The sequence below is a fragment of the Populus alba genome, chromosome 12 (genome assembly GCF_005239225.2).
Source record: "Populus alba chromosome 12, ASM523922v2, whole genome shotgun sequence".
Taxonomy (NCBI): domain Eukaryota; kingdom Viridiplantae; phylum Streptophyta; class Magnoliopsida; order Malpighiales; family Salicaceae; genus Populus; species Populus alba.
The window spans coordinates 798,539-809,398 of NC_133295.1; the positions used below are offsets into that span (position 1 = coordinate 798,539).

The following is a 10,860-nucleotide window of genomic DNA, read 5'->3' on the forward strand; positions in this document are numbered from 1 at the left end:
CGATCTATACTCACCGAGCTTTTGTGCATCGTCAAACCACTTGATCATCAGATTAGAGATCCTCACATTTATAAAAACAGCTCCAGAGTCTCTGACAATAGCTTTTGCAAGCATGGTCTTCCCTGTGCCTGGAGGTCCATATAACAATACCCCTTTTTGTGGACCAAGAAGTGCCAAGGTGATGTGTAGCTGCCACCTCTCGTGCAGAGCTATAGACTATTGTGGGTTCAGTACAAGTTGCCAAATTTTCCAACCTTCCATTGACATTGGCAAGAGTAGAGTCCATAGAGTTGTCACTAACCTCCTTATCCATCTCTGTCAAACTGCCTCTGGCATTAAGAAACCTAACCTTATACTTTTTCCTCCTTGAAACAATTCCTAATGATACCTGAGAACGATCCTGTTTCCCTCTGTCCAATACTCTTTTTTAGTCATCAACTAGTTAAGGGAGCTCTCCTTGCGTGGAGATATCCAGCAAAAATCTGTACCAAGGGTTGCATTATTGCCTTTTGTTGGCATGGAGTTTCATAATAGAAGACGAGGACGAGTGGTAGAAGTCCCCAGAAACGTACACTTCCCATCAGACGAGCTGCAAAGGAAGAGCACACAAACTGTATCTATTAGCAGATATTCATTGCTATTTTCTAAGCTATGAAATGCTTCTTCTTCTTCTGGCTAACATATAAATTGCTTAACCCTTCAAGTAAACAGTCCACAGTACATAATCTATCAGTACATGCGAAGGGGGATCCAATTAGTATTAAATTTATAAGCCAGCAAGGAATAATAGCGGGGTAGATGTCCCCAAGAGCAGTTGCCATCAGACGAGCTACAAACGAGCTACAAAGGAAGTTCTAATTAGAGCATGAACTGTATCTGTTAACACAGACTTTCTGCAAAAATATCAATTTTGAAAATTAGCATTGCCGTGTTTCTGACGCTCACTCTTGTGTGGAAATATTTGCAAGTGAACCTTCAGTTCCAAAGACTTGGAGGTCGACAGACCAAATGAAGATTGATTCTCCCTTGTTGATGCTGAAAGAAAGAGACCTTTTAGGAGGACCGATCCCACAGCATCTTGAGTGCAAGAACCTTCAAACTCCATTCTCCATTGTTTGTCAGTTTTCTAGCAACGGTTCAATAAAGCTATTGCCAGAACGTGTTGACTGGATTGGATTGAAGTCGACCTAAGAAGGTGAGGATGACTGTTGACAATTGTGTTGCTGTGTTTTGTGCAGGTGAAGGGATGCACAATCAAGAACAACAATGCTGGTATTGAAGAACACGAATTACACACAAGGTGTTTGATAAAATGTCTCAGTGAGTATTTCATTAACTGCATGTCTTTAAATACATGAGAAAGCTTAACAAACATCCCTAGTTATCAACCACTAACTGTAGTGGATAATATGCTGTCACTAGCCACTAACTATAGTGGAGAATATGCTGCCACTAATCTCAGCAACAACATCAGAAAAACAAGGGATTTACTTTAACAAAATCAAAACAGAAATGAAAGAAAAGAAAACAGACAATACTTGATTAAACAACATGAAACAAAATGTCAATTGTCTAACACTCCTCCTTGACATTTTGACGACAAATTCCAATCATTTGTCTTAATGTCTCAAATCTCTCTTTAGGTAGTGGTTTGGTAAATATATCTGCAAGTTGTTCTTCGGAAGAACAATGAATCAGCATCACTTCATTAGATTGTTGAACTTCTCTAATAAAATGAAACTTGATTTTGATATGCTTTGTACGTCCATGAAAGACTGGATTCTTTGAAATTGATACTGCAGAACTGTTATCACACATGATTTTAGTAGCTTCAACCTGTTCATGTCCCAAATCCTTTAACATTTTTCTCAACCAAATTGCTTGGTTGACAGCAGCGGCAGCAGCAATGTACTCTGCTTCTGCAGTGGATTGAGTTGTTGTCTCTTGCTTCTTTGAACTCCAGGTGAAGACACCTGAATTGAGTGAGAATAAATACCCTGAAGTGCTTCTTGAATCATCAACACAGCCTCCCCAGTCACTGTCAGTATAGCCTTTTAGTTCCACAGCCCCTTCTGATGATTTTGGACAGAAAATACCAAGATCAATGGTACCTTTGATGTATCTAAGTATTCTTTTTGCTGCAATGAAATGAGTCTCCCTTGGAGAATGCATGAACCTTGAAAGAATACTCACAGCAAATAATATGTCAGGTCTACTTGCTGTAAGATATTGAAGGCTGCTAATTAAGCCTCTATACAAACTTTCATCCACTTTTTCAGATTCATCATCCTTGCTAAGCTTGATACTTGTTGTCATAGGAGTCCCTACTGGTTTACAATCCTCCATTTTGAATCTTTTTAGGATGTCTGAAGCATACTTCTTTTGGCATGTAAAAATGCTATTGCTGGATTGCATCACTTCCATTCCAAGGAAGTAATTCATCATTCCAAGGTCAGACATCTCAAACATCTTCTTCATTTCATCTTTGAACTCTTGGATCATTCCAAGTTCACTTCCTGTGATAAGCATATCATCTACGTAAATAGATACAATTAGAAAATGGTTACCACATGATTTCACATACAAAGTTGCTTCATTTTGGCTTCTGCTGAACCCAAGTTGAAGCAGATGTGTGTCCATTCTGTCATACCAAGCTCGGGGAGCTTGTTTCAACCCATACAAGGCCTTCTTAAGTAGATACACATGATCTTCTTTATCTTTAACAGCATACCCATCGGGTTGCTCTATAAAGATTTCTTCAGCAAGAAATCCATTCAAGAAGGCAGACTTGACATCAAGTTGGTGAATCTGCCAAGAGTTATGTGTTGCAAGTGTAATGAGAAGTCTAATAGTATCATACCTTGCTACTGGAGCAAAGGTCTCTAGGTAGTCCACACCATATTGTTGAGCATAGCCCTTTACCACCAATCTAGCCTTGTGTTTGCATACTGACCCATCTGAATTGAGTTTTGTTTTGAAAACCCATCTTACACCTATCACCTTGCGATGTTTAGGCCTTTCAATCAGCTGCCATGTTGCATTTTTGTTGATCATTTCCATTTCTGCCTTCATTGCTCTCCTCCATGCTGGAAATTCTTGAGCTTCAGTATAGCTGGTTGGTTCTAGGATTGCCATATTGCATCTTAGGTGAATATCTTCCAATGATCTTGTGCCTCTAACTGGAAAATCATCCACTGATTCATCAGCTACTGGCTGGGGCTGAATGGTGAATGGTTGATCAGAAATCATATTTTTCTGATGTTCCCAATCCCATGTGATTGCTTCATCAACCTTCACATCTCTGCTGAGAATTACCTTCTCTGTTTGTAAGCAAAGAATTCTGTATCCTTTGGTTGTTATTCCATAACCCACAAGAACTCCCTTTTGAGCTTTGTTGTCAAGTTTGCTCCTCTTTGGCTCAGCTATATGATAATAGCATATGCTGCCAAAGATTCGAAGATGATCTACAGCAGGTTTAACACCATTCCAGCCTTCGTATGGTGTCTTGTCCTCCAGTGCTTTGGTTGGAAGTCGGTTCAGCAAGTAAACAGAGGTATTGACTGCCTCTGCCCATAATTTGTTTGGCATTTTCTTTTCAAGTAAGAGACATCTAGCCATCTCCATTACTGTCCTGTTCTTCCTCTCACATACACCATTTTGTTGTGGTGTATATGGTGTAGTGTACTGGTGCACAATGCCTCTGCTGTTGCAAAACTCAAGAAACTGATTTGAAGTATATTCAGTACCATTGTCAGATCTTAAGCATTTAATTAGCATGTCACTTTGATTCTCAACTAAAGCTTTGAATGTTTGAAAGATTGTAAATACTTCACTCTTAAATTTGATGAAATACACCCAACACATCCTAGTATAATCATCAATAAAAAGAATGAAATACTTGTTACCACATAATGAGGCTGTCTTCATAGGTCCACACACGTCAGTGTGGATGAGCTGAAGTTTTTGGCTGGCTCTCCATGCTTGCCTTTTAGGAAATGGTGGCCTTGATTGCTTGCCAAGTTGACATGTTTCACACAATTGAATCTCACCATTCAATGTGGGCAATGCTTCAACCATTTCCTTTTGTTTCAAAATTGACAAGCCCTTTTGATTGAAATGTCCAAATCTTTTATGCCCAAAGATTTGAAATATCCTGAGTAGCACTCACATATGCATGATTGGATACTTTATCCCAGTCAACAACAAAGCTTCTGTTTTTCATCTTTACACAGAACATTTGTTCTCCAGAAGGATCAAAGATAATGCATTTATGATCCTTAAACTGAAGAGAATAGTTTTTCTCCATCATTTGTCCAACACTCAACAAATTTTGACTGATTTCAGGTATAAATAACACATCAGGAATGATTTTGATACCTGAACTTGTTTGAACATTTACTGACCCTCTGCCTTTGACCTCCAGAAATTCTCCATTGCCAACCTTTACTCTGGATTTGTAAGATTCATCAAGGGTTTTGAACATTCCAGCATCATTGCACAAATGATGTGTGCATCCACTGTCAATAAGCCAAGTATCAGCTGGATCATTTGTTGAGAAACAAGTGACAGCAAAGAATTGCTCCTCCTGTGTATCAACTTCATCTGCTAGGTGAGCTTGTTGAGGGTTTTGGATCTGATTTTTTGAACTTGCAGACCTTTGTGATGTGCCCTGATTGCTTGCAATTTCCACAAATTGCATCTGGCCTCCACCAACAATATTTTTCTGAATGTGTGTTTCTTTTGCAGTGAGTGCAAGGAGGAAACTTCTTTTGTTTTGAAGCTTCACTAGTGGTGCCCCCTTCATTTCTGCCTTTGAATCTCAGATTAGGCAACTTCTTTCCTTTTCCAGCTTGTTGTTTTTGCACATAAAAGGCTCCTTCAGTCAATCTGTCTTGCCTGATTGTTCTTCGTTGCTCCTGTGCTTGAAGAGCACTCATTAGTTCACCTAATGAGATTTTACTGAGGTCCTTTGATTCTTCTAGAGAGGAGATTTTGGATTCAAACCTCTCAGGAAGAGTCACAAGAACCTTCTCCACAATCCTACTGTCAGGAAAGTCTTCTCCAAGTAATCTGATGTTGTTGATAATTAGTGAAATTCGATCAGAATACTTATAGATTGTTTCATCTTCTTGCATGTTAAGTGCCTCAAAATCTCTCTTCAAATTCAGCACTTGCATTTGCCTTGTTCTGTCACTGCCTTGGTATTCTTCTTTTAGTTTGTTCCAAGCCTCTTTGGCTGAATTACATGCCATAATTCTGTAGAAAATGCTTTCTGCCACAGCATTTTGGATGATTGATTTCGCCTTGGATTTCTTTGCCTTTTCCTCACTACTGAACTTGATTTGAGCCATAGTGGGATTTGTTGGTAAGGGAGCTACTGGTTTGTCTTCGGAAACAATTTCCCAAAGATCATAAGCTTCAAGAAAAGCTTGCATCTTCACTGACCAAATATGGTAGTTTTCACCAGTAAATATAATGGGGGAGTTTAAAAGTAAGTTGTTGGATGTTATTTTTGAGATTTTGAAAAAAAAAGGTGTTTTGGTCCTGTAAGATCTGAGATGCTCTGATACCACTGTTGACAATTGTGTTGCTGTGTTTTGTGCAGGTGAAGGGATGCACAATCAAGAACAACAATGCTGGTATTGAAGAACACGAATTACACACAAGGTGTTTGATAAAATGTCTCAGTGAGTATTTCATTAACTGCATGTCTTTAAATACATGAGAAAGCTTAACAAACATCCCTAGTTATCAGCCACTAACTGTAGTGGATAATATGCTGTCACTAGCCACTAACTATAGTGGAGAATATGCTGCCACTAATCTCAGCAACAACATCAGAAAAACAAGAGATTTACTTTAACAAAATCAAAACAGAAATGAAAGAAAAGAAAACAGACAATACTTGATTAAACAACATGAAACAAAATGTCAATTGTCTAACAATGACTCTTTAACTCTGCTGTGAATTTCTTGGAAATTATATTTTAGTGGGCAAAGCAATCTTCGCATAAACCTCATTGCTAAATACAATTTGGAAAAACATCTCTGAACATTCAAATTAAGCTGTTACGATTTTTAAACTGTTCTACATTACCGAACGCGCACAAAGAGTACTTTTGGGTCACGAGAAACGATATATAATTACTACTCACTCTTGTACTTGAGATTTGGTCGGTCAGTGACTTCGATTTCGTCGGTATACAACCTAAGATTGCTTTGTCTATAAATATACTACTAAATATACAAACAATGCCTTTCTTTATTCCTCATCTCTCCCAAATATACTAAATCCTGTAAGGCCAAACATGGGTTTTCACCACCGTCCCTCTCTTTCATTCTGTTTCTCTTCCATTTCCTTTCAACAATTTCTTCATCTCATTTTTGTGCTCATGACAAAGTCTTTCTTTGCTCCAATTCAAAGAATCCTTTTCCATTAATAGCTCTGCTTCATGGAATTGCCAGCATCCCAAGACAGAGTCGTGGAAAGAGGGTACAGATTGCTGCTTGTGGGATGGGGTGACCTGTGGAATGAAAACCGGCCATCTAACTGGGCTTAACTTGCTTGGATTCAGGTGCAGAAAAGAATGTAATGAGGGATGGTTTCAACACAAAGATGACCACTTTCACAATTGCAAGAGTGCATGCCATTCAGTTACTTCTGTTATATCCCTGATGCAGGATATATAAAAATACCACACAGCAACAAAAATACCAATATTTTGATCATTTCACAAGCTCGTTCATCGGAGTAAGATCCATTAGATAAGCAAGCTACAGTGCCCTGTTTATTAAAGCTAATAAAGCATTCAAAATAATGTTGCTGCTAATAAAGATCTCAAAAAGGACAAGTTAGGAATGTTCAATCTTAGTTAAGAATGTTCCCAAAGTACTTATCAAAGTGAAACTAAATTTCACTCAACATAGTCGGTGGGTGACAGCAAGTTTTAGAATAACAAGGCAATAATTTTAAACCATCATTGTTTTGCTAAATGCAAGACAAAGCTCAAGCACATGAGAGGCAATTCAAATGCGATCTATACTCGCCGAGCTTTTGTGCATCACCGAACCACTTGCTCATCAGATTAGAGATCCTCATATTTATCAAAACAGCTTCAAACTCTCTGATAATAACTTTTGCAAGCATGGTCTTCCCGGTGCCTGGAGGTCCATATAACAATACCCCCTTTTGTGGACCAAGAAGTTTCTCATGTGAGAAGAGCTCAGGTTTCCGCAGAGGAAGAATCACCAGTTCATACAAAGCTTGCTTGATAGATTCCAATCGTCCAATTGAAAAATAAAAATATACAAATGCAGCATATTGATATACCATTAAACCGACCATAAATTTTAAAGCCTCTATTCCAATCAATTATATTTTCAACATGAGAACATGGCCATATTGGATAGTGTTTAGAGGATAGGCTTGATTGTTACGAAGCAGTTTAAATCTTCCACAAAGCAATTGCCATCAGAAGGCTTCATAATTGAAAATTTGGTTTTCGATCCAAATTTCATTAGGCATAGAAAGAACCAAATTTCATTAGGCATAGAAAGAACTAATATCTATGTTTCCCAGTTATAGCAATCATATTGGTTCAAGGCCAAGTCTTCAAATTTAATTTCTTCCAACTATGTAACTGTCAAGTCAGTCACGCAGGAGGCTATTACTGAACATTGGCGTTCACATAGTATCATTTTCAAAAAAAGTGGACTCATATAAATGTAACTATTAATCATGTGCCATTAGTTTATGATATTCAAGAGACTCAAATATACTCCATTTGATGGATATTTTCATGTATTCAGTTGTCATTAGAAACTGAGTATTTGTTGCATGGTAGCAGCCAACAAAGTATAGACAGCCTAGAGAACAAATGGCACGTTTGAAGACACCAGGAAATATTATAACGGTTTATGGTTGTAGAAACAATGACAACAGTACTACAGCACCAATCCAAGGTCAACACAATAGTACAAAAGTTCCAATATATCAGAAACGAACTTGGTCTCCAGTTTCCACCAACCAAAAATAACTCCATCCATCCAACAAAACTTGAAATTTAATCATATCCCATTCAGCATGAGCAATCACTCCCCAACATCCCCAAAACTGATGGAAGCACCTATCTTCACCAAAACACCCTAATTCTCCAATCACTGTTCCCTACAATAACCCACCAAACCACACACATCCCTTATTGAAGTCTTACCCTTATGGTCCTCATCCTATTATCACACAAAATTCAAAATTCTAGCAAATAAATGACAATTCAAGCATGCTATAACATCGACCCAGAGGCCTAAACTCCAGCGCTCCAGTACAAAAACTCAAAATACAACTCAATCAGAATTGAACTAGTTTCTACCAACACAAAACAACTTCATGCATCCCGGCAGAACTGGAAACTTAAACACACCCTATTCAGCACAAGGAGTTACTCCTCGTCGTTCCAAAAACTGATGAAATTGCCTATCTTCACTAAAACACCCAAATCCCCTAATCCCTATTCCCTACAATAACCCACTAAACCACCAAGATCCCTCATCGCAATCTTAATCTCATGGCCCCCATCTCCATTGTCACACAAGAATTTGAACTTTTCATTCAACCCAGAGGCCTAAGCTCCAACCCATCAGTTCAAAAGTTCAACAAATAACTCAATCTGAAATGAACTTAGTTTCAACTACCAAAAAGCAACTTCATTCATCACAGCAAAACTGAAAACTTAATCCCATCCCATTTGGCACAAGCATTCACTCCCTCATATCCCAAACAATGATTTCTTTCTTATGTTCAAGGGCTTTCTTTGATGCTTCACGATTCGGATCAGGTTTCCGGGCTTTCTTGCAAAAACATGGTCTCTGACGAAACCCCCTCTGATTTTGTATTTGTATTTAAAGTACAGTAATCTCCTTGGGTTGGAGTTCTTTTTGGGTGGTTTGTTGGGGTTGTGTTGTAAATTTATGTGCTGGTAGACCTGGTGGTGGCGGTTAGGGTTTGAGATATGTTGGGTCGTAAGGGTTGGGCTGGGAAAGGACAGGCTGAATGTTTTGGGAGAAGCCCCGTTAAAGCCGAGCTCTCTTTCTATTTCTAGACCCGTTTATTTACAAGAAAATAGGTTTTTTTTAGAAAGTGAATTTCGAGAAAAGTGAATTTTAAAAAAGAATTTTCTGATATTTAATAGTGTAATAAAAAATAAGTTGGAAAACACTTTCCAGTGTTTGGTTATGTCATGAAAAATAAGCTGGAAAATAACTTATTAATATTTTATTTTTCTTAAGTTTATTAAAATAATGAGGAACAAATCTTACAAATTAAAAAGTTGAATGAGAATGAAATTGAAAAAATATATATAATTTCATTAATTATATCAAGTAAAATAAATAATAATCAAAATAATAGAGATCAAATCTAAAAAATTAAAAAAAAATGAAAGATGAAGAAATTAAAATAATAATAATAATCAACATTTCATAAATTATTCCAAATAAATAAGTAACAATCAAAAGAATGAGTACCAAATTTGATAGATAAAAAATTTCAATAAAAAAATGATAAGGAAAAAGCAAATAACAATTATAAAAATAAGGACCAAAGTTAATATAAAAATAAAATTTTAAGAGATGAAATTGAAAAATAAATATTCAAAAAAAAAAAAATATAGTAATCAAAAGTTTGAGGATCAAATTTGATATAATCAGTAAAAATAATAACATTTCTAAATTTTTCACAACATCCGGAAAGTGTTTTCGGCTTAAATTTTCAAGAAAACACTTTCTTAAAAACCAAGCAAAATTTTCCTTTTACTGGAAAGTTTTTTCTGTTGACCAACTTTTCTAATGGCAAACAAACACAAAAAAGTTTGGAAAGTGATTTCCCGGAAACCACTTTCCGGAAAACAAACACATCTAAAAGGGAAAATACTTTCCTAAAAACCAAGCCAAATTTTTCTTTGACTGAAAAGTGTTTTCCGTTGACCGAAAAATATTTTCCGTTGACTAGAAAGCATTTTCCGTTAACCGGAAAGTGTTTTCCGTTAACCAACTTTCCTAATGACAAACAAACACAAGAAAGTTTGGGAAATGGTTTTCCAAAAACTACTTTCCGAGAAACAAACATGCCCTAGGCTTAATGAAGTTTCCTTAAAAAGCTCTGTGATGAAATAGTAATAACAATAATAATAATAATAATATTTTTATGAAAAAAAAATATATAAGGCCAAATTTAATTTTAATCAACGAGGCTATATTTTTCAAAACCCAATTAAATGTATATTATTTATGGTGTTGTAACCCATTTTTGGATCCCCACAAAAAATAAAAATAAATAGCCAAAAGAGGTTAGAAAAATAACAGGAGGCATGAAGCGCCCAGAAAACGGTCAGAAAAATTAGTCAAAGAGGTTAAAAAATACAAAGATGGATTTTTGACAATATATTCTTGAATGATGAGAGCCCTGGTGGATAAGAAAATTTGATTTTTTTGAGGAGGAAAGTCCAAATTTGGAGGTTTATGGACTTAATTGGATTTTTAATTGAATTTATAGAGGATTTGAGTGCAAGAAAAATTGATTTTTAAGTCAATTTGGGCTTTAATTAGAAGAAATTTAAGTTCTGGGGCCAAAATATATTTTTTAGAAATTTATTAGGTCAAATCAGGGGCTTAATTGTATAAATATTGAAGTTTAATGGCCAATTAGGGGCTTAATTGTGAAAATCCGAAACCAGGGACCAATTTGGAAAAGCCGCGAAGATAGAGGGGGCTGTATTGAATTGATTCAGGGGCCTAATTGAAGAAATTGAAAGTTTATTGATCAATTCAGGGTCAAATTGCATAAATCAGAGGACAAGGATCAAA

General features: G+C 36.6%; 1 long non-coding RNA gene and 1 pseudogene across 6 annotated transcripts; one reads left to right on the top strand and one right to left on the bottom strand.

Moving 5' to 3' along the window:
- LOC140954344 (uncharacterized) overlaps nt 1–8,600 on the bottom strand; it is a 53,047-nt pseudogene extending 44,447 nt beyond the window's left edge.
- On the top strand, nt 1,162–5,947 carry LOC140954348 (uncharacterized). Of its 6 annotated transcripts, XR_012167553.1 has the most exons (6): nt 1,162–1,320; nt 3,207–3,553; nt 4,233–4,344; nt 4,424–4,609; nt 4,747–5,491; nt 5,606–5,947. It is a non-coding gene; the product is annotated as an uncharacterized lncRNA (long non-coding RNA). The 6 variants fall into 6 exon arrangements; XR_012167549.1 differs by having other exon boundaries at nt 4,233–4,609; XR_012167552.1 differs by having other exon boundaries at nt 1,163–1,320; nt 4,233–4,609; nt 5,354–5,491.
- Nucleotides 8,601–10,860: the final 2,260 nt, after the last annotated feature.